The sequence below is a fragment of the Salvelinus namaycush genome, chromosome 26 (assembly GCF_016432855.1).
Source record: "Salvelinus namaycush isolate Seneca chromosome 26, SaNama_1.0, whole genome shotgun sequence".
NCBI classification, from domain to species: Eukaryota; Metazoa; Chordata; class Actinopteri; order Salmoniformes; family Salmonidae; genus Salvelinus; species Salvelinus namaycush.
Window position 1 is genome coordinate 17,096,628 of NC_052332.1, and position 19,805 is coordinate 17,116,432.

Below are 19,805 nucleotides of genomic sequence, written 5' to 3' on the forward strand. Positions count from 1 at the left end.
CAGCAAATGAAGAAAATGGGAACATTTTAATAACTCGAACATTTTAATAACTAGAAATTGTGTTCTGTATCCTGATTGACCATTTTTGAAAACCCAGGCGGCCACAGCTATCCCCAGGTGCAGAGAATTAGTGATCTTGTGAAATTGAGGCTCTGATATACTCTACTAAAAGAGAGGACGTCTTTATTTCGTTCAGATTTCTAAATTGAGTCAGAAATACAGAATTTAGACAAACTGTAAAAAATATACATTCTATAAAAATGTATACCTTGTAATAATGGACCCAGAAGTACTCTATAAAGAGGATAGGTGAAGTGATAGAGAAAAACCCAGTTAGCAGTATTTCCAGAGGGTTAGTTATGTCTAAAAAGGTCTAAAAGGAAGCATGGAATTCCTGACTGAGCATACTGCCATGGCTATACACTGAAAAAACAAGATGTAAGAGACTTTCCCTGGTGGCACAGAAGATAAAATACCTGGCACATGTGCAGATGGTCTACATACAGTATGAAGTGTAAAGAATATGGTTGTGTTTGTTTGCTTCAAGGCTGTTCAAATGTCCTGAGAATGAAATTAAAATGCTGTGTGTCTCTATATCACCTACAATACAGTCCTCAAATGTGAACTGCCATTAAAATCCTTGATAGTCTATTGACGCATCTGTGCATCAATCTAAGTAACATAGTAAAACAATCCCCATCAGTGTAAGTGTTTTTGTTGTTGCGTGGGCTACATCTCAATCCACCGCATCTGTCTATTTATACCTTCCACATCTGAGGTGGAAGGTGTCTGAGCTACAGCGGTGTTTGTAAAACCATGAGACATCCCAAAAATCGGTTTTCCTCACGAAATTGCCTGTTGCGTCTGAACGGTTTGGCCTAGAAAGTAATATAACCACTAAGCTAAGCTACACCACCTTCGCGTCCGGTCGCATTCCGCTTCGCTCCACAGGTAGTATCACATTTCATTTCATTACAGTACAACGGTTTGATTTGTTTGATCTTAGCTAGCTACATAGCCGTCTTTGTATCAAAGATAATTTGTGTAGTTTAGAGTAAGTATCTAGGTTAGCTAGCCAGCTATTTTCGTTCTTTTAACGTAACGTAACGTAGTCAACACTGCTAGCCAGCCAGCTAGCCACCGAATAGCAGCACTGTAGAAACTATTACATTCAACGGAACAACGGAACGACTTGATTAGTGTAGTGTTAGCTAGCTACATAGTTGTCTTTGCTGTCTTTGTATCTAAGATAATTGTGTAGTTTAGACTAATTTCGGTTAGCTAGCCAGCTATTTTCGTCCTTTTAACGTAACGTAACGTAGTCAACACTGCTAGCTAGCCAGCTAGCCACCGAATAGCAACACTGTAGAAACTATTACATTCAACGGAACAACGGAACGACTTGATTAGTGTAGTGTTAGCTAGCTACATAGTTGTCTTTGCTGTCTTTGTATCTAAGACAATTGTGTAGTTTAGACTAATTATCTAGCCAGTTACCGAGGTTACCTAGCTAGCTATCGAGGTTACCTAGCCAGCTACACTTTCAAACAAAGTCAACAACGCAGCCACTGCTAGCTAGCCTACTTCAGCAGTACTGTATCTTTTTAATCATTTTGGTCAATAAGATTTCTGCAACGTAAGCTTAACTTTCTGAACATTCGAGACGTGTAGTCCACTTGTCATTCCAATCTCCTTTGCATTAGCGTAGCCTCTTCTGTAGCCTGTCAACTATGTGTCTGTCTATCCCTGTTCTCTCCTGTCTGCACAGACCATACAAACGCTTCACACCGCGTGGCCGCGGCCACCCTAACCTGGTGGTCCCAGCGCGCACGACCCACGTGGAGTTCCAGGTCTCCGGCAGCCTCTGGAACTGCCGATCTGCGGCCAACAAGGCAGAGTTCATCTCAGCCTATGCTTCCCTCCAGTCCCTCGACTTCTTGGCACTGACGGAAACATGGATCACCACAGATAACACTGCTACTCCTACTGCTCTCTCCTCGTCTGCCCACGTGTTCTCGCACACCCCGAGAGCTTCTGGTCAGCGGGGTGGTGGCACCGGGATCCTCATCTCTCCCAAGTGGTCATTCTCCCTTTCTCCCCTTACCCATCTGTCTATCGCCTCCTTTGAATTCCATGCTGTCACAGTTACCAGCCCTTTCAAGCTTAACATCCTTATCATTTATCGCCCTCCAGGTTCCCTCGGAGAGTTCATCAATGAGCTTGATGTCTTGATAAGCTCCTTTCCTGAGGACGGCTCACCTCTCACAGTTCTGGGTGACTTTAACCTCCCCACGTCTACCTTTGACTCATTCCTCTCTGCCTCCTTCTTTCCACTCCTCTCCTCTTTTGACCTCACCCTCTCACCTTCCCCCCCTACTCACAAGGCAGGCAATACGCTTGACCTCATCTTTACTAGATGCTGTTCTTCCACTAACCTCATTGCAACTCCCCTCCAAGTCTCCGACCACTACCTTGTATCCTTTTCCCTCTCGCTCTCATCCAACACTTCCCACACTGCCCCTACTCGGATGGTATCGCGCCGTCCCAACCTTCGCTCTCTCTCCCCCGCTACTCTCTCTTCTTCCATCCTATCATCTCTTCCCTCTGCTCAAACCTTCTCCAACCTATCTCCTGATTCTGCCTCCTCAACCCTCCTCTCCTCCCTTTCTGCATCCTTTGACTCTCTATGTCCCCTATCCTCCAGGCCGGCTCGGTCCTCCCCTCCTGCTCCGTGGCTCGACGACTCATTGCGAGCTCACAGAACAGGGCTCCGGGCAGCCGAGCGGAAATGGAGGAAAACTCGCCTCCCTGCGGACCTGGCATCCTTTCACTCCCTCCTCTCTACATTTTCCTCTTCTGTCTCTGCTGCTAAAGCCACTTTCTACCACTCTAAATTCCAAGCATCTGCCTCTAACCCTAGGAAGCTCTTTGCCACCTTCTCCTCCCTCCTGAATCCTCCTCCCCCTCCCCCCCCCCTCCTCCCTCTCTGCAGATGACTTCGTCAACCATTTTGAAAAGAAGGTCGACGACATCCGATCCTCGTTTGCTAAGTCAAACGACACCGCTGGTTCTGCTCACACTGCCCTACCCTGTGCTCTGACCTCTTTCTCCCCTCTCTCTCCAGATGAAATCTCGCGTCTTGTGACGGCCGGCCGCCCAACAACCTGCCCGCTTGACCCTATCCCCTCCTCTCTTCTCCAGACCATTTCCGGAGACCTTCTCCCTTACCTCACCTCGCTCATCAACTCATCCTTGACCGCTGGCTACGTCCCTTCCGTCTTCAAGAGAGCGAGAGTTGCACCCCTTCTGAAAAAACCTACACTCGATCCCTCCGATGTCAACAACTACAGACCAGTATCCCTTCTTTCTTTTCTCTCCAAAACTCTCGAACGTGCCGTCCTTGGCCAGCTCTCCTGCTATCTCTCTCAGAATGACCTTCTTGATCCAAATCAGTCAGGTTTCAAGACTAGTCATTCAACTGAGACTGCTCTTCTCTGTATCACGGAGGCGCTCCGCACTGCTAAAGCTAACTCTCTCTCCTCTGCTCTCATCCTCCTAGACCTATCGGCTGCCTTCGATACTGTGAACCATCAGATCCTCCTCTCCACCCTCTCCGAGTTGGGCATCTCCGGCGCGGCCCACGCTTGGATTGCGTCCTACCTGACAGGTCGCTCCTACCAGGTGGCGTGGCGAGAATCTGTCTCCTCACCACGTGCTCTCACCACTGGTGTCCCCCAGGGCTCTGTTCTAGGCCCTCTCCTATTCTCGCTATACACCAAGTCACTTGGCTCTGTCATAACCTCACATGGTCTCTCCTATCATTGCTATGCAGACGACACACAATTAATCTTCTCCTTTCCCCCTTCTGATGACCAGGTGGCGAATCGCATCTCTGCATGTCTGGCAGACATATCAGTGTGGATGACGGATCACCACCTCAAGCTGAACCTCGGCAAGACGGAGCTGCTCTTCCTCCCGGGGAAGGACTGCCCATTCCATGATCTCGCCATCACGGTTGACAACTCCATTGTGTCCTCCTCCCAGAGCGCGAAGAACCTTGGCGTGATCCTGGACAACACCCTGTCGTTCTCAACTAACATCAAGGCGGTGGCCCGTTCCTGTAGGTTCATGCTCTACAACATCCGCAGAGTACGACCCTGCCTCACACAGGAAGCGGCGCAGGTCCTAATCCAGGCACTTGTCATCTCCCGTCTGGATTACTGCAACTCGCTGTTGGCTGGGCTCCCTGCATGTGCCATTAAACCCCTACAACTCATCCAGAACGCCGCAGCCCGTCTGGTGTTCATCCTTCCCAAGTTCTCTCACGTCACCCCGCTCCTCCGCTCTCTCCACTGGCTTCCAGTTGAAGCTCGCATCCGCTACAAGACCATGGTGCTTGCCTACGGAGCTGTGAGGGGAACGGCACCTCAGTACCTTCAGGCTCTGATCAGGCCCTACACCCAAACAAGGGCACTGCGTTCATCCACCTCTGGCCTGCTCGCCTCCCTACCACTGAGGAAGTACAGTTCCCGCTCAGCCCAGTCAAAACTGTTCGCTGCTCTGGCACCCCAATGGTGGAACAAACTCCCTCACGACGCCAGGACAGCGGAGTCAATCACCACCTTCCGGAGACACCTGAAACCCCACCTCTTTAAGGAATACCTAGGATAGGATAAAGTTATCCTTCTAGGATAAAGCTATCCCCCCCCCCCCCCCTTAAAAGATCTAGATGCACTATTGTAAAGTGGCTGTTCCACTGGATGTCATAAGGTGAATGCACCAATTTGTAAGTCGCTCTGGATAAGAGCGTCTGCTAAATGACTTAAATGTAAATGTAAATGTCTATGGAAAGATGACTCTCATAATCGATTACCCCTACAAGTGTCACGGGACTCATCTGAAGGTAACCCATACAAATGAATGGAAGTATGGAGGTAGTTCTGTCCCAAAAAACGAAATATTTCCTGAGCATTCTTATACTTCTAGATATAGGACAGATACTTTAATACTGTAGCCCCTAGAAATGCATTGAAAAACACATTCATAAATGGCAAAAAAAAGGACAGTCAAAAATGAAATCATAAGGAATAAGGTTTTAAGGTGTTACGGATTTGCATGCTGAGAATGTTGCGGTAATATTAGGTCAAACTTAAATATAACATTTTCTAAATGTTCTTGAAATGCTATGAAGACCTCCAAGACAAGTTAAAATGTAAATTGTGTGAACATCTGCTACTCCCCCTATGGAATGTTCTTGCAACATCAGGCAAATGTTTTTTGCAACCCAATAGAAACATTTTAATTATCAGCACAACCAGATAGGTTTTGTGTTTTGGGAACATTATCTTATGCTGCGATGTCCCCACAATGTTCTCAACAGACTGTTCCCACAATCTAATGAAACATTCTGGGATCCTTTAAAGAACAGATTAAATGTGTTCTGGGAACGTTCTTGTAACATCAGGTGAATGTTTTTCGCACCCTATTATAAACATTGTAGAATCATCTGCACAACTGGACAGTTTTTGTGTTTTTGGAACATATCTTTTGTGATGTTCCCATATTGTTCTCATCAGACTGTTCCCACAACCTAATGAAACATTCTGGGAACCTTTAAAGAACAGATTCATTGTGTTCTAGGATGTTCTTGCAACATCAGTCGAATGTTCTATACAAATATTCTACAAACATCACCACGACTGGACAGTTTTTGTGTTGTGAGAACATTTGCCGCGACCTAACAAATGTTCTGGGAACTTTCATAGAACCAATTTTGCGGGGTTCACAATTGAGTTCATTCTCCCCTTCCATTACACCGACGTTGACACACAATGTCACAAATGGATGAGCAACAACATTCAACGAAAATAACATTGTTTTCCTTCTGTGCCTAATGTCATTCAGAAAATAGTTTTACATTACCTAGAAATACAGTTTCAGGACCTAGAAATACACTTTCAGGACCTTGAAATACACTTTCAGTACCTAGAAATACACTTTCAGTACACTTTCAGTACCTAGAAATACACTTTCAGTACACTTTCAGTACCTTGAAATACACTTTCAGTACCTAGAAATACACTTTCAATACCTATAAATACAATTACAACATCCCTTACAGTATACTAAAGGCCTCTTACCCTATAGCACGGATCTTCTTCTATTCGGCCTTGTCCCATTTGTTGCCAGCCACTAGCCAGGATCTTTCCAGACAGTATTTCCAATATCTGAGAAGCCGAGGCCTTCAATTAAACAGGCTGATTGTAGTGATATGTACATATGGAGGCCGTAGGTCCGTAGGGCCCAAGCTAGCTGCCTGCTCTGCTGTACTGTAAAGACAGGCTCTGTCACAGTGAGGCCTATAGACTCCTTAAGAGAGCAGGGGCAGGTCTCTGTTAGATGTGTCCTCAGGCACCACTGCCGCTACCAGAGCGCCTGCAGAAGCTGGTGCCTGTTTACCATCTTACCGGGGGTCCTGTTCGTTGAGCCGCATGGCGGACTAGAAACGTCTGGGAAGAATGGGCAAACAGGCTCTGAAGACAAGAATACGGAAACTGACAGAAACGACTTTGGGAAGGGGGAGATGGCAGAGGGAGCAGACAGGGCTGAGAGGAGGAGAGGAGAGAGGAGAGAGGGAGCGGCGGGCCCCCCGCCTGCTGAAGTGATTGTGCTGGCATGGTGGCCAGAGGCCTTTCGGCTGGATGGGCTAAGCTGAGCTTCCCTACCTCTCCTCTTTGCAGTGTAGAGCAATGCTGGTGTGTAGACGCTGGGAGTGTGTGACACACACGGCCGCACTGCGCTCACTTGCCATCATCATTTATCTTCGGCGGTGTGTTGGTATGTATACAGGGGCTGCGGGGATGTGTGTGTATGTGTATTTGTGTGTCTCCGGCTGTGTGTGTAATAGTCTCGCATTGAGAACAGATCCCAGCAGCAATCAACTGATGGGATGTCAGTCAGCCTTGTAGCAGCAGGTTGTTACGGTATATAGTAGGGTACATATGGAATCTTTGGCGCCGTACTGCAGGATTAATCTCTCCGTGAACCAGGAGTCAGGTTGCTTCAGCAGCAATAGGACTATATAGACTTTTTTAGTGAAGAGCTCCCCTAAGAGACAGATACACTGGAGCTATGGACCAAATGAGGACACTCTCATAAGGAAGGAGAATCTATCATTACTGTATTACTCTACTGCTTAATTTGTTCATGCTGGTGTGGAGTTTAAGGCCATGTTTTGACACTTGAACCGGTTTATAAAGTTTTAAGTGGCTTTTATCTCATGCATGCATATTTAAGGTGATAGGTCATGCTGCTAAAACATTAATTAGACAAAATGTTCAGTGTTAGGGAAGTGACTCTGAAAAGATAAGTTACCAATTACTTTGCACTGAAAGCTACACTAAAGCTACCCTTAAGAAACATATAGTTTACTTAACTAAAGTTACTTTGAAAAAGTAGTTCACTACATCCAAACGACTTTGTGAAAAATGATCACATGTAAATCCGAAATGTCATAGACTACAAATTGCAAGAACACATTTGGATTCATATGTCAAGAGTATGTGTAATTTATACTATTAAACACAAAAACAATGTTTCAAGTGAGAATTTAGCAGGTATGATGCCGAAAAATAAATATTGTGTTAGTAGTTTGGAGTTCCAGTAGTTAGCTACACCACTACATGGCAAAAAAACACCACCAAGCTACTGCAAAATGTAGCTAACTTACTAGTTGAACTACATGATGATGTTGAAGTTTTTGTGAAGAAAATGGAGTCGTACAAGTTAAAACAAGGCATACCAAGTCAATATGAACTACTTCCTGGTCCTCTGGGACTGGCGAGCTCCTCCAGTAGCACAGCCAATTCCCCAAGCATGTGTATTAAGGCGCTTAAAGAGCTTCCTTTGTTGCACTCTTCCACCAGTTTCTCCCTCCATCCATCCCTCCATCTCTCTCTCTCTCACGGCTTACATCCTCACTCTAAAGATATTAAATTCCCTGCCGCTTACGGAAAGAGGAAAAAAACTGGGGAAGTGAGATGAGAGGAGTGTGGAGTGGAGAGGGGGAGTGGTGGTGGAGCGAGGGAGGGAAGGAGGGAGGGAGGATGATGATAGAGAGGGTGAGGGAAGCAGAGTGCTTAGAAGTTGGGCTCCTAATGTTGCCTTTCAGTTTGGTAGCCTCTCTCTTCTCTCTCTCCCTCTCGCTCCCTTTCCCGGTTTGGGGGGGGGGGGGGGGGGGTATATGGAACGGGGCACGTCGTGTGAGCGGCGCCGGGGTATAGGGGATGCAGTAAAGCGACTCTGATTTGTGCCCACAGCCATCAGCGTCAGTTGGGTAGGCTTGTCAGTCCGAAGGAGCATCAATTCGGCCGGTTCGGGAGTGCTGTCACTAACAGTAATAGATATCATTTCAAAATCAGGGCCTGCCATTGTGTCTGAGTGAGGGTCTGAGGCCCATCTTGGTCATGCATGGGTGGATGGGCCCGGTCCACATGCCCATGCTGTAGTGACGGGGCTGAACTGCCAGGTCAAAGTACAGTATTGGCTTTCCAGCCGAGTAGCTGTGTAAATGTGTGTATCCTCATGGAAATGAGTTGATATAGTGGTTGATATTGCGAGCTTGAGTGAATATATGTTGGAAATGGCAAAACATTGCATCACTTGGATGGTAGTTTGTTTATATTTCCTTAAGAATAGGAGTTTAGTGAGTTCTAATGAACAACATTTGCATCTTAATTTAATGTAATAGATACAATATAATGTTTGTGAAAGTACTTAAGTCCTTATCACCACCAGTTTAGCTCCCGATAACATGCATGCTGCTCACGAAGACACCATAACACACCCACAATCACATTGCTCTCCTCCAACCTATCAGAGAAGAACTAGAGAGTTAATGGCCATTAACCACCCAGCCGGTGGTGTGAAGAATCTGACATCCCAAACGTCCCTCCACATTAACACCTCATGTTAACCCTCCCTCCAAGGGGTGTGTGTGTGTGTGTGTGTGTGTGTGTGTGTGTGTGTGTGTGTGTGTGTGTGTGTGTGTGCGTGTGCGTGTGCGTGTGCGTGTGTGTGTGTGTGCGTGCGTGTGTGTTTTTGTGTGTGTGTGTGTCCCTCCTGACCTACAGGCTAGAGTTCTGCCTATGGATGCAAAGGGACAGGTTTTGGGTAAGACCAACAGCACAGGTCAGGACTAGTACTGAGACCTTATTATCTACTGGGCTGTTTGGAATACTGTAACTCTGGTGGAGCTACCAATCACATATCCAATGTATTCTATACCACTGGTGACATGTCTGTTGTGGCGGTTTGCATTAAGGCCTTGATGAGATACTCTTTATAAGAAAGCATAGACATCAATGTCAATTATTGTTCAGCGGCTGCTGTTCTAATGTTGCAGCCTCGTGAAGCCTGTCTGCTGAAATAGGCCACTCACAGACAGAATTAAGAAAATGTCCACCATGACATGACCAATGCCTTGGTGAAGCCCTCAACACTAAACAACAACAACAGCAACCATACATTACAACAAGGTCATACAGTATGCACTTGGACACAAGAGTGTCTCACAGTACCATAACAAGCTGTAGTAGTGAACCCTACAGACCACCGTTCTGCCCAGTCTCCCCCAAGAACCTCAGAGGGAATTCAGGTAGGTGATGCTGTCTAATTGAGGTTCAGTGTGACGTGTCAGGGAGTGATGGCACTGAGAGGCTGTAATTGCCCTGGTTCTGGAAAGACCCAGTGTAATTTGTGCTCCTCGTTGGAGAGGACGTTGTCTGCCGTGGTGGGGATGAAGGCGACAAATCCACGTGGTGATAATGACCTGCTACATACCCCAGCTCTTTGATTTGCACACGTTGTATTATTATTCTCCCCCAGGAAGCAGGAATGTGTTGGCGTGTGTGTGTGCTGGGGGTGGGAGGGTATGTGTGTGCACCCGTGTGTATGTCTGTTTGTGTGCTGGTGCAGGTGTTTGGTGCTGTTATCACACTTGATTTCCATCAGACCACGTCTGGGGAGGTCTCAGTAAACAAACCCACTAAAAGGGATGTCATTGGGATTGTCCAACTTTACAACCACACATCTCAATATGGAAGTTAAGACAGGCTTTCAAAATATCCCCCAGATATCTATTTTGCATCACATCCCAGGTCGTTATTGTAAATGAGAATGTGTTCTCAGCCTACTTGGTTAAATAGTAATAATCATGTAATAATCAGTGGTACATGACTTTCAGAGCTCACTAACTCTGATGCATCTCTCTATGGCAACGCCAGTATTAGGATACTCTAAAGCTGTTGTTATTGTGTACAGCCCTACAGCCCTGGTACCACAGGGGTCCTGGGGTTGTGTCACTTCATTAGGAGTAAAGGAGGGACGTTTTGCTCACTGACCCTAAACAAAGACTCCCAAAAGAGGTCTGGGGAGGAGAGAGGAGGGACAGAGGGACGAGAGATCGACAGTTGACGAAAGCGCTTGAGACGCACTGCCACTTCTCCTCTCCTCTCTCCTCCCTCCTTCCTCGCCTCCCTCTTCCTCTTGCATGCTCTCGTCAGCTAATTATCCAGAATTAGAATCTTCTTTCACACCACTGGTGTCAATCTGCCTTAGCTTGAGCCGTCGTTCCCCCCATGACTGGGTGCTAAACTCACGACAGCAGATGAGCTAGAAGCCAGCGGAGGTTAATTGCAAGTGAAAAGCTGGCAGGTCTGACATTGCAAAATAAAAAGAGAGTCCTCTTTGTGCGTTTGGAGAGAGAAATTGAGGCAGAGGGAGAGAGAGGTTTTGTTTGTGTGGTGCAAGCCGGTAGGTTGGAAATGTAAACAGGTGCCATGCTGCAGAGTGTGGGAGGGAGGGATCCGGTCTCTCCGGACCCTCACAAAAAAGTACTACTGAATTACTACTCATCACTACTACACAAGATCAACACAAAACCTACTGGTTTTACTACTTGATTGCTATTGAGTTGTGTAGTAAACTAGTAGTGATTTATGTAGTAATTTAAGTGGTAATGAGTGATAAATTGGGAAGTTTCACTACTGGTGAACACTACATATTTCCTCCTCAAGTCACTACATTATTCTTCCTTAATGACTACTGTGTAACTACTGAGCTTTTGGGTATCTACTACTTAAAACCTGCACATACCTACACAATTCCTACATGTTCACTATTGAATTACCACACAACGCCTACACATTACTGTGAATGCCATCTGTGTGTGTAGTGTTGTGTCACTACGGATCACTACTGAATTGCTCCTGATCCTTATTCATTTCCTACATAAACCCTTTTGAATTACTATTGAAAACAGTTACTGCTGTTTGCCTCTTCAACATCACTACTGACATCATCTTGATTCACTACTGTGTCACTACTAGACTAGTGCACATGTTATTTCCTCAAGTTTCTAACTGTAGTTACATTATTAATAAATGAAATAACAAGCGTATACAAACTTTACAGCATTTGACACTTTTTATTAAATTAGCCCGCCTCCAAATGTCTGTACTGAAAGATATATTACCACTACCGTGGTAATAAAGATATAGACATATATTTTTTTCCCAATTCAACACAATCACAATCGCTTTTTTGCCTTTTCATCTTTTTAAACATCTTTTAGCACAGGCTTAACACCTAACAAACCTAACAAAAAAACAACACTTTTAACATAGGCCCAGTGATTATGCCTTGCATTGAGCCTGGGAAGAAAACATTTCAATTTGCTCAACTTGCCATTGGCTCAACCATTGACTCAACTTACCCCATGGCCATTGGCTCAACCATTGACTCAACTTACCCCATGGCCATTGGCTCAACCATTGACTCAACTTACCCCATGGCCATTGGCTCAACCATTGACTCAACTTACCCCATGGCCATTGGCTCAACCATTGACTCAACTTACCCCATGGCCATTGGCTCAACCATTGACTCAACTTACCCCATGGCCATTGGCTCAACCATTGACTCAACTTACCCCATGGCCATTGGCTCAACTCACACCAAGGCAAACAGTTTGACTATATTAGCCCACACAGCTGCAATGATGCACTTTCATGCTAGCTTTAGGACCTCATATTGAAGCTTATAGAGACTCCAACTGATGACTTTGGTTTAGATACAAGCATCATGAAACCTCTAACACAATACATTCATTTGACTTGGTGGTTTGTTGGACCTTGCTTACCACTTTCTCCATGAGGCTTCTTCCTTCACAGACTCCATGAAATGGTGACCTCTTCCTAAATATTTGGTGATATTAAACATTTTGTGTATGGTTTATTAGAAACAAGGGTGGCTCAACTTACCCATTTGGCTCAACTTGTTAGGTTAGATTACTTGTTGGTTATTACTGCATTGTCGGAACTAGAAGCACAAGCATTTCGCTACACTCGCATTAACATCTGCTAACCATGTGTATGTGACAAATACAATTTGATTTGATTTGATTTGAACTTACCCCAGTCTCCCCTATGTAGTATGAATAATACATACAGTTTTTGTAAGTAGTAGGCAAGACAGATATCAGACACGGCCAATTACTATATACATGGCTAAACCAACAGGTTGCATTTCCCATATGTGACCGACCGCCTCGATTCGGTCTTATGTGGCAACATTTGAATTTTTCTTCTTTTTTTTTATTTTTTACATTGGATAAAAGTAGAGGCTCAGAGCTAGAAAATGGTATAACATACACTGCAGTTGAGGAACAATAGGAAAGTCATTCTGCTTTGAAAGTTGGATAACATGTAACCCCACTTTTGAGAAAATGGCCCTTGAATGCTTTTTGGTACACCGACTTCTTTGTCTACACCCGTTCAGCATCGTTCCCACTGTCTTGAGCCTTAGTCCCACCCATCTCTTCATGTAACAATCTGTCCAAAGTGGAGTCTTTTGTTTAGACATGTAGCTAGCTAGGTAGCTAGCTAGCTAGCTAAACAATGAACCGGCATAACCCCAACTCATACTACTACCAATACAAACATAGTCATAGCTGTAGTATGAATCTGCAGGTAGCTAAAGCTAACAAACTAGGTTCAATGTTAACTAGCTAACATTAGGATGTAACTAACAAGGCAAATGGATTTCTGATTCAAATAACATTACTACACAGATCATACACGTAATGTTAGATAGCGAGACAGCAAGCTAATGTTTGCTAGCTTACTAACAGTATGCTTTAACTTGCAATAAAAATTACTTTCTGCCAAAATTAGGCACTTCTATCTGGAAAATGTAGCTAGACTCTTACCCATATACAACACTTCACGGCAGACTGGAACCATTTAACCCCGTTTTGTTTGTAGCTACGTCTTGTTTGGCCAGCTTTGTGTCAAGTCACTCCGCTTCACACTGAATGTGGCGTGTGCAGAAAGCAGCCCATCACTTTTTCCTACTGATCTGTCAATAGCGCCTGCTAAATCCAGGGCATCAATATTGTTGAGAAAAGTAGCAAAACTTTTGTAGTTCTCGATGGCTGACATTATATCTTTCAAAAACGGTGTGGTAGAATGGACTGTCAACAGATACTGAACAGCTCACGTTATAGACAGAAGCGTGCTACATGGCAGACCAATCCAAACTCATCTCTCGGCATGTCCAGCGGCAGCCCATACAATATCTCGGCCAATCATGGCTAGTGGGAAGGTTCCTGACTTTTTCCATGGCTAAACAACTAGTCTCATAATTTAACAATTGTATTCGTATTTATCTATGGAATAAAAGTTTGTTATTAAGGCACATGAAAGTTCACATGTTCCAGAAGGCATTTCTGCCAATAAACACATTTTAATAGAAAAATAAATGTTTACGTTCAAATGCTGCTCCTGTGAAGTAGTGACGTGCGACATACGCCTAGTTTTCTGAAACGAGTCACATCTAAACCGAGAACTGCAGTAAAACAACAAAATAAGATGCCACCAGTTCCTGTATACTGAACAGTACAGACAGAGCTCAGTATTAACGTTGAGTAAAACATAACTGGTCAAAACATCATTCACTTTATGCACTATTCCTTTCAACAGGTTTGTCCTTGTTCATATCAGAATCTCTTTATGGACAAGGACCTGGTTCCAATATGTCATCAGTATCATTTGTAGAGCTATTTGGTCTGACAATGTGCAGCGGCCAGGCCTGTAGAGATGATGTCATCCATCACTCCACCACTCAGTGCCAGAGCTGCTGCTGCAACATTATGAACTCACAGGAAGGAAACAGAGCGCCTGCAAGATGAGCCTGGCCTATAATGAGGCGTCTGTACTAGTCCTCTGCCCTGCCATGCCTTCACAATAGCCAGAACACACATAAACACATGCATGCCCACATGCGCACACACACAAGCACGGGCATACACCAGCAAGGTCACCCGTGATACAAGTCAGTATTCAACGTCCATCCATGTCTGAGGATGTCGGGAGATTATTTGGAAACTGGCCACTTCGGGCAACAGTGGTTACCTTCAAGTAGGTTTTGGTTTGCTAGGGCGTTGTGGATGGGGTTGGTGGATGGGTGTAAGCGTCTCTGATTCCAAAGGTTGCAAGTTCGAATCCAACGATTCTAGAGATTTTTTTTTTTAACCTTAAACATTCAGAGTTAATGCCTAACCTTAAAATTTTGGCGTTAATGCCTAGACTTAACCCTAACCTTAAACATGTGGAGTTAATGCTTAAACATAACCTTAAATACTTCTAAATTTGATGTTTGAGAAACATGGATGAACGTCCAACTCTGGCGTGAGACTGAGAGCTAGTTGCATACACACACGCGGACAAACACACACACGCACACACACAAACACAGAACCCCAAACAATAATCTCTGTCAGGGTCTCAGACAAAATAAGGGGGGAAAAATAATCTTAGTGATAAATAGGAAAATTCCTCCAGAGGGACGTTGAAGAGAACAAATAGCTTCTTTAATTTACCCAAGGGGATTTGCAATTAGTGCTGGAAACTTTCTTTGTACTACGAGGAGAAGGCCTCTCTCTGATGTGAAAGGCTGTATGGCTGCAGAGTATTGCTTTCTTCCGCTGGTCAGACAGAGAGGAAAAGGATATGATGCTGGTTTACTGTAATGTATTACAATTCAAGCTTCTGGGTGATGATCTCATTTCCCCCCCTGTTGCACGTCAACTGGTCCTTTAATGTGCCTAATTACGATCACGTACAGTAGGATTTTACCTTAATGTGATATTATTTTGTGGTTCATTTTGTTTCTAGTATATATGTAAAGTGAATGCTCACTCAAAACGAAAGACAAAGTGAAATTGGTTAGGTTGGAAAAAGTTTGCAAGGATAGCAAAACTAGAAACAACCTCACATTATGCTAGCAACCTAACAAACATGTACATTGCCATCCATATGTTGCCCAGGCCAGAGCAGATATTTAGATACATGACCTTATACAGTAGTTGAGTGTTTATAACTAGAAAAGCATCTGAGAGCAGATGAGCCAAACTTAATTGGCTCTGAACACACTCAACAGACACTCTGCTAGATATCATAGGCCCTTCAAACGTAGTACCTGTGCACTATAATGAAACATATACAGTGAGTGTATATCCTATTCCCCACTCATCATCCCCTTCGGTTTGCCTTTGCAGTCTGAATAGAGTCTGGAGCCTCAGTGAGTGTAACTGGACTGGGCAGTACAGAGTAAATTGTAATGGGTGGGATGGTGATGGAGATAGTGATAGTAGTGGATGTGGGGGTGTGGGGGGTGCATCATCCAGTTGAGTGGCCCACCCCCTCTGGATCTCTCTCCCTGCCCTTATCCTCCTCTTCTCTTCCACTAGGGCCTGGCTGGAGCCTGCCTCCTGCCTGGGATGCTGAAATGCTTTAATCAGCCCAGGATCCTTAATGAATGGAGGCTGAGAGTCTGCAGAGGAGAAGAGGAAGAAGGAAGGCAATTTCTGGAAATGATTACTGACTCATTTCCTTGTTTATCCTGCCTTTGAAAGGGAGAGACCCCCATGCCTCCCTCCTCCTCCCACTCCTAAGGTTGTTCAATCCGCACTACCGCCCCCTGCCCTGCACCCCAAATGCAGGCCTCTTGCCACTATACTCAAACCTCTCCCCTTCCCTCTCTAACTCTGTATCTCTCGCGCTCGTCCTCTCTTTCTTACTCTCTCTCGCTCTCTCTCTCTCTCCCTCTCTGTCTGCCTGCCACTTCTTTCTGTATCATTGTTGCCTCACTTGTAAACATTTGGCACACTAGATCAGACCCGACCTGCCTCTTTTCATGTCTGCTCCTGGCCTACTCTGGCCCTTGTTGGGCTCAAGTGGGGGAGCCGGCTTAGTACTGAAGTTAATGGCTGGAAATCTCCAACTAACCTCCCCAACAGCTGTCCCTCCAGCCTCTTTCTTTTCCTCTCCTTTCTTACAGTTTCCCCCTTGTAGTTTTGTTTTCCTCCCTTTCTCTCCGCCCCGACCAATCCCCCCCAGAAAAGGGAGGATGAAGGCAATGTGGGCCGCTTGTTGATAAAACAACCACTTCAGCAAATTTTTCAGAAATTGGCTTTTTCCACCGACAAGTGGCTCTTGGCCGGAAGAGAGGGAGGGAAAGAGGGGGCGCCGGGGAGCGAGTGTCTAAAGCTCTTTTTTTTCTCCTTTCACTGAAAAGAAGAATGGAGGAAAGCTGGCCGTTGGACATGTCTTTCATTTGCAATCCACCCTCAAAGGCGCTTGGAGCTTTGGGGTCCCTGACTAGTGCTCGGTAATGATGCCATTGGACCCTGGTCTGTAGAACCTCCCCTCAGCTCCCCTCAACTCCACTTAGGCCGGCCCGCCCATTAGGCAGGATTAGGTGGCCGCCAAGGGTGGCAGATTGACATGGGCGGCATTTTACGAGCTAAACTGACCAAGACACACCTCCAACAACAGATAACACTTCACATATTTCTGCCCCAAAACAATGACAATTCCTCTCACCCAGTGGCAAATGGGCTATTAAGCTGAGTGCTGACGACAGTCCGTGAAAGCAGTGTCCCCTTTGTTAAAGGGGCGCAAAATATTTAGCCTGACAATGCCCAGCGCGCCTCTCCAGGGTGCTATTGGAGAGACTCACCACCATGGCGCTTCACCAACGTTCCGTCAAAATCTAATCTAACATAAATCATGTTGCCTATAGCTTCCAGTAGAAAGAGGATGTGGCCATTTCTGTAGTCTACAGGCTGGAGATCAAATGTATGACAATGTCATGAGACAGACATTTATTTTGTTGCATGTTTCTCCAATCAAATAGCCTATCCTAAATGGCGCCCAATCAAAAAGAAAGTGCTTCGATGTGAATATGACATGTTAACAAACACCACATCCTAAAAACAGGACAGGTCAAAGTAAAATGGACAATATGGAATGGACAATCAGACTACTCACAACTGCTATCTGGGAGTTTCACCCCGTGGCCTAAATTGTAATGATCATCAGTGATTTCAAGTTTATATTCGTACATTTTTGACAAGCTGATCATCATCAGAAATAAAATCCTGATCATCATCAAAAATAAAATCCTGCATTAAACACATTGATTCTCATCGCAACTAGGCTATGCATAATGACTGATACAGTTGGGTAGCTGATACACAGAGCTTAAATAGTCACAAAATGATTAGTCACATGTGACTGCCTGTTTTACAAATGGTCCCACATGGATGGGCAATCATAAAAATATATTGTGGGCCGACACTGTAGGCTACACTATTCTAGTTTTGCGGGACTATTCTATGTCGACAGAATGGCCAGGACCGGGCATGGCTCCACTCCACACAGCATCCTCTCTCTGCTATTCTCACTGGCACCTCCCTAAGCCCTCAGCTGGGAATATGCTACCCTATACTGGCTGGCTGGGGAAATGTGTTCTGAGTCCTAAAATGGCTGAGAGAAGGACCAGTTGGGTGGTAGATTGTATTGACTGACTATTGAACTGTGCCCTGCAGGGAAGTAAGCTAGTTTGGGCATAGCAAAGTGCCTGTATACCTTTAAACAAGGACATAAACTGATAATAGCAGGTCCCTCAATAATGTACAATAATCTTCTATAGAGAAAAACATGACCTTTGAAGATGTTGGTGTTCATATTTCAAGAGTCCATGCTTTGATCAATGCTTGAACAAGGAGCCCATTAAATTCCATTATGTCTTTCATACACAACCATGTTTTTTTGGGCTGTGAGTACAGAGAGGTCTGGCAATGCTACTTCCTACCCTAGACAGACAGCCCTCTGACACCCCTGTGCCCTGGAGATACTTGTGACAAACTTCCATCACACCTCATAACGCCCTCTGTGTGTCCGCACAGCACTAATTTGGGCTGGCAAGTAAGCATTTAAGCTGGTCTTGGATTAAGGGGACACTCATGCACAAACCAGGATACTATCATGTCGTCGTTTAGCTATTTATATAACTTTTTACCACATCAAAAAGATTGCTAGCCAAAACGGTCTTAGCCATTAGAAGTTGTCAAAGAGATGTATTGAGTTTAGCCTGGGTGTTTGCTAGCCCCATTGAAATGTAGGTAAATCCATTTGAATTCAGTCACTTTTTGACAGCATCCCTTTTGATTTTAACAAAACTTTCCATACACGTTTGCCCATGGAACAAGTGGTCAGAAAGTGACTATTTAGACCTGACTGCCAAAACATTCAGGAGATAAAGGTGCTCAATGTTGACCCATTATGCATACCCCACAATACCATGAGACATCCATGTCTTAATCCCTGGAAAAGATAAACGGCTGAGTTGATATAGTTTCAAAGCTTACAAACAGTGTTGTCAAACTATTTATTATTTATTAAACCTTTAACGTCAATTATCTAAAAATGCGTAACCTCATATTTGTTTCATATTCGCATATGTTGTAGTTTAGACCCCGTTTCACATCATCTGAGGTTTTTGTGTTGTGTCCGCCATCGGTTGAGACACAACATTCTCTTAAATAGAGGGTGGGCGTCATTTCAGACATAGAAATGTAATTCATAGAATGGATCTATCCCTTCAGACCACTGCAGTTTATCTGGTACACCATTGACATTTACATTTAATTGAATGTTTCTAATTACCACCACAAAGATGACCGCCGGTCCACCCACCTTCAAATGTCAACTGAAATGGTCATGTCTACTCTATTATCTATATTTCTATGATTTCAATACATTTCATATGGAGAATTTACAGTATAATTTAAAACAACAGATATTCCCATTCAAGTCAGTATTGTGTGTGTGTGGACCTCCAACCATTTTTGTGGTACCATTTGAAAGTTGAAATATCAATTTCATTCCCAATTTAGTACAAAAACATTAGATTATGTAAAATAAAGTCTAAACTACAACATATGCAGAGTTTATGCTTTTTTTAGATAACTGACTTTAAAGGTTAACAATTTTTTTCCTTTAAAACATTTATTTCCAGAAATTCTAAAATTGTTTGACAACCCTATTTGTAAGCTTTTAAATTATATCTATCTCATCCAATTACAGTGGCAAGAAAAAGTATGTGAACCCTTTGGAATTACCTGGATGTCTGCATAAATTGGTCATACAATTTGATCTGACCTTCATTTAAGTCACAACAATAGACACACACAGTGTGCTTAAACTAATAACACACAAATTATTGTATTTTTCTTGCCTATATTGAATACATCATTTAAAATTCACAGTGTAGGTTGGAAAAAGTATGTGAAACCCTAGGCTAATGACTTCTCCAAAAGCTAATTGGAGTCAGGAGTCAGCTAAACTGGAGTCCAATCAATGAGATGAGATTGGAGATGTTGGTTAGAGTTGCCCTGCCCT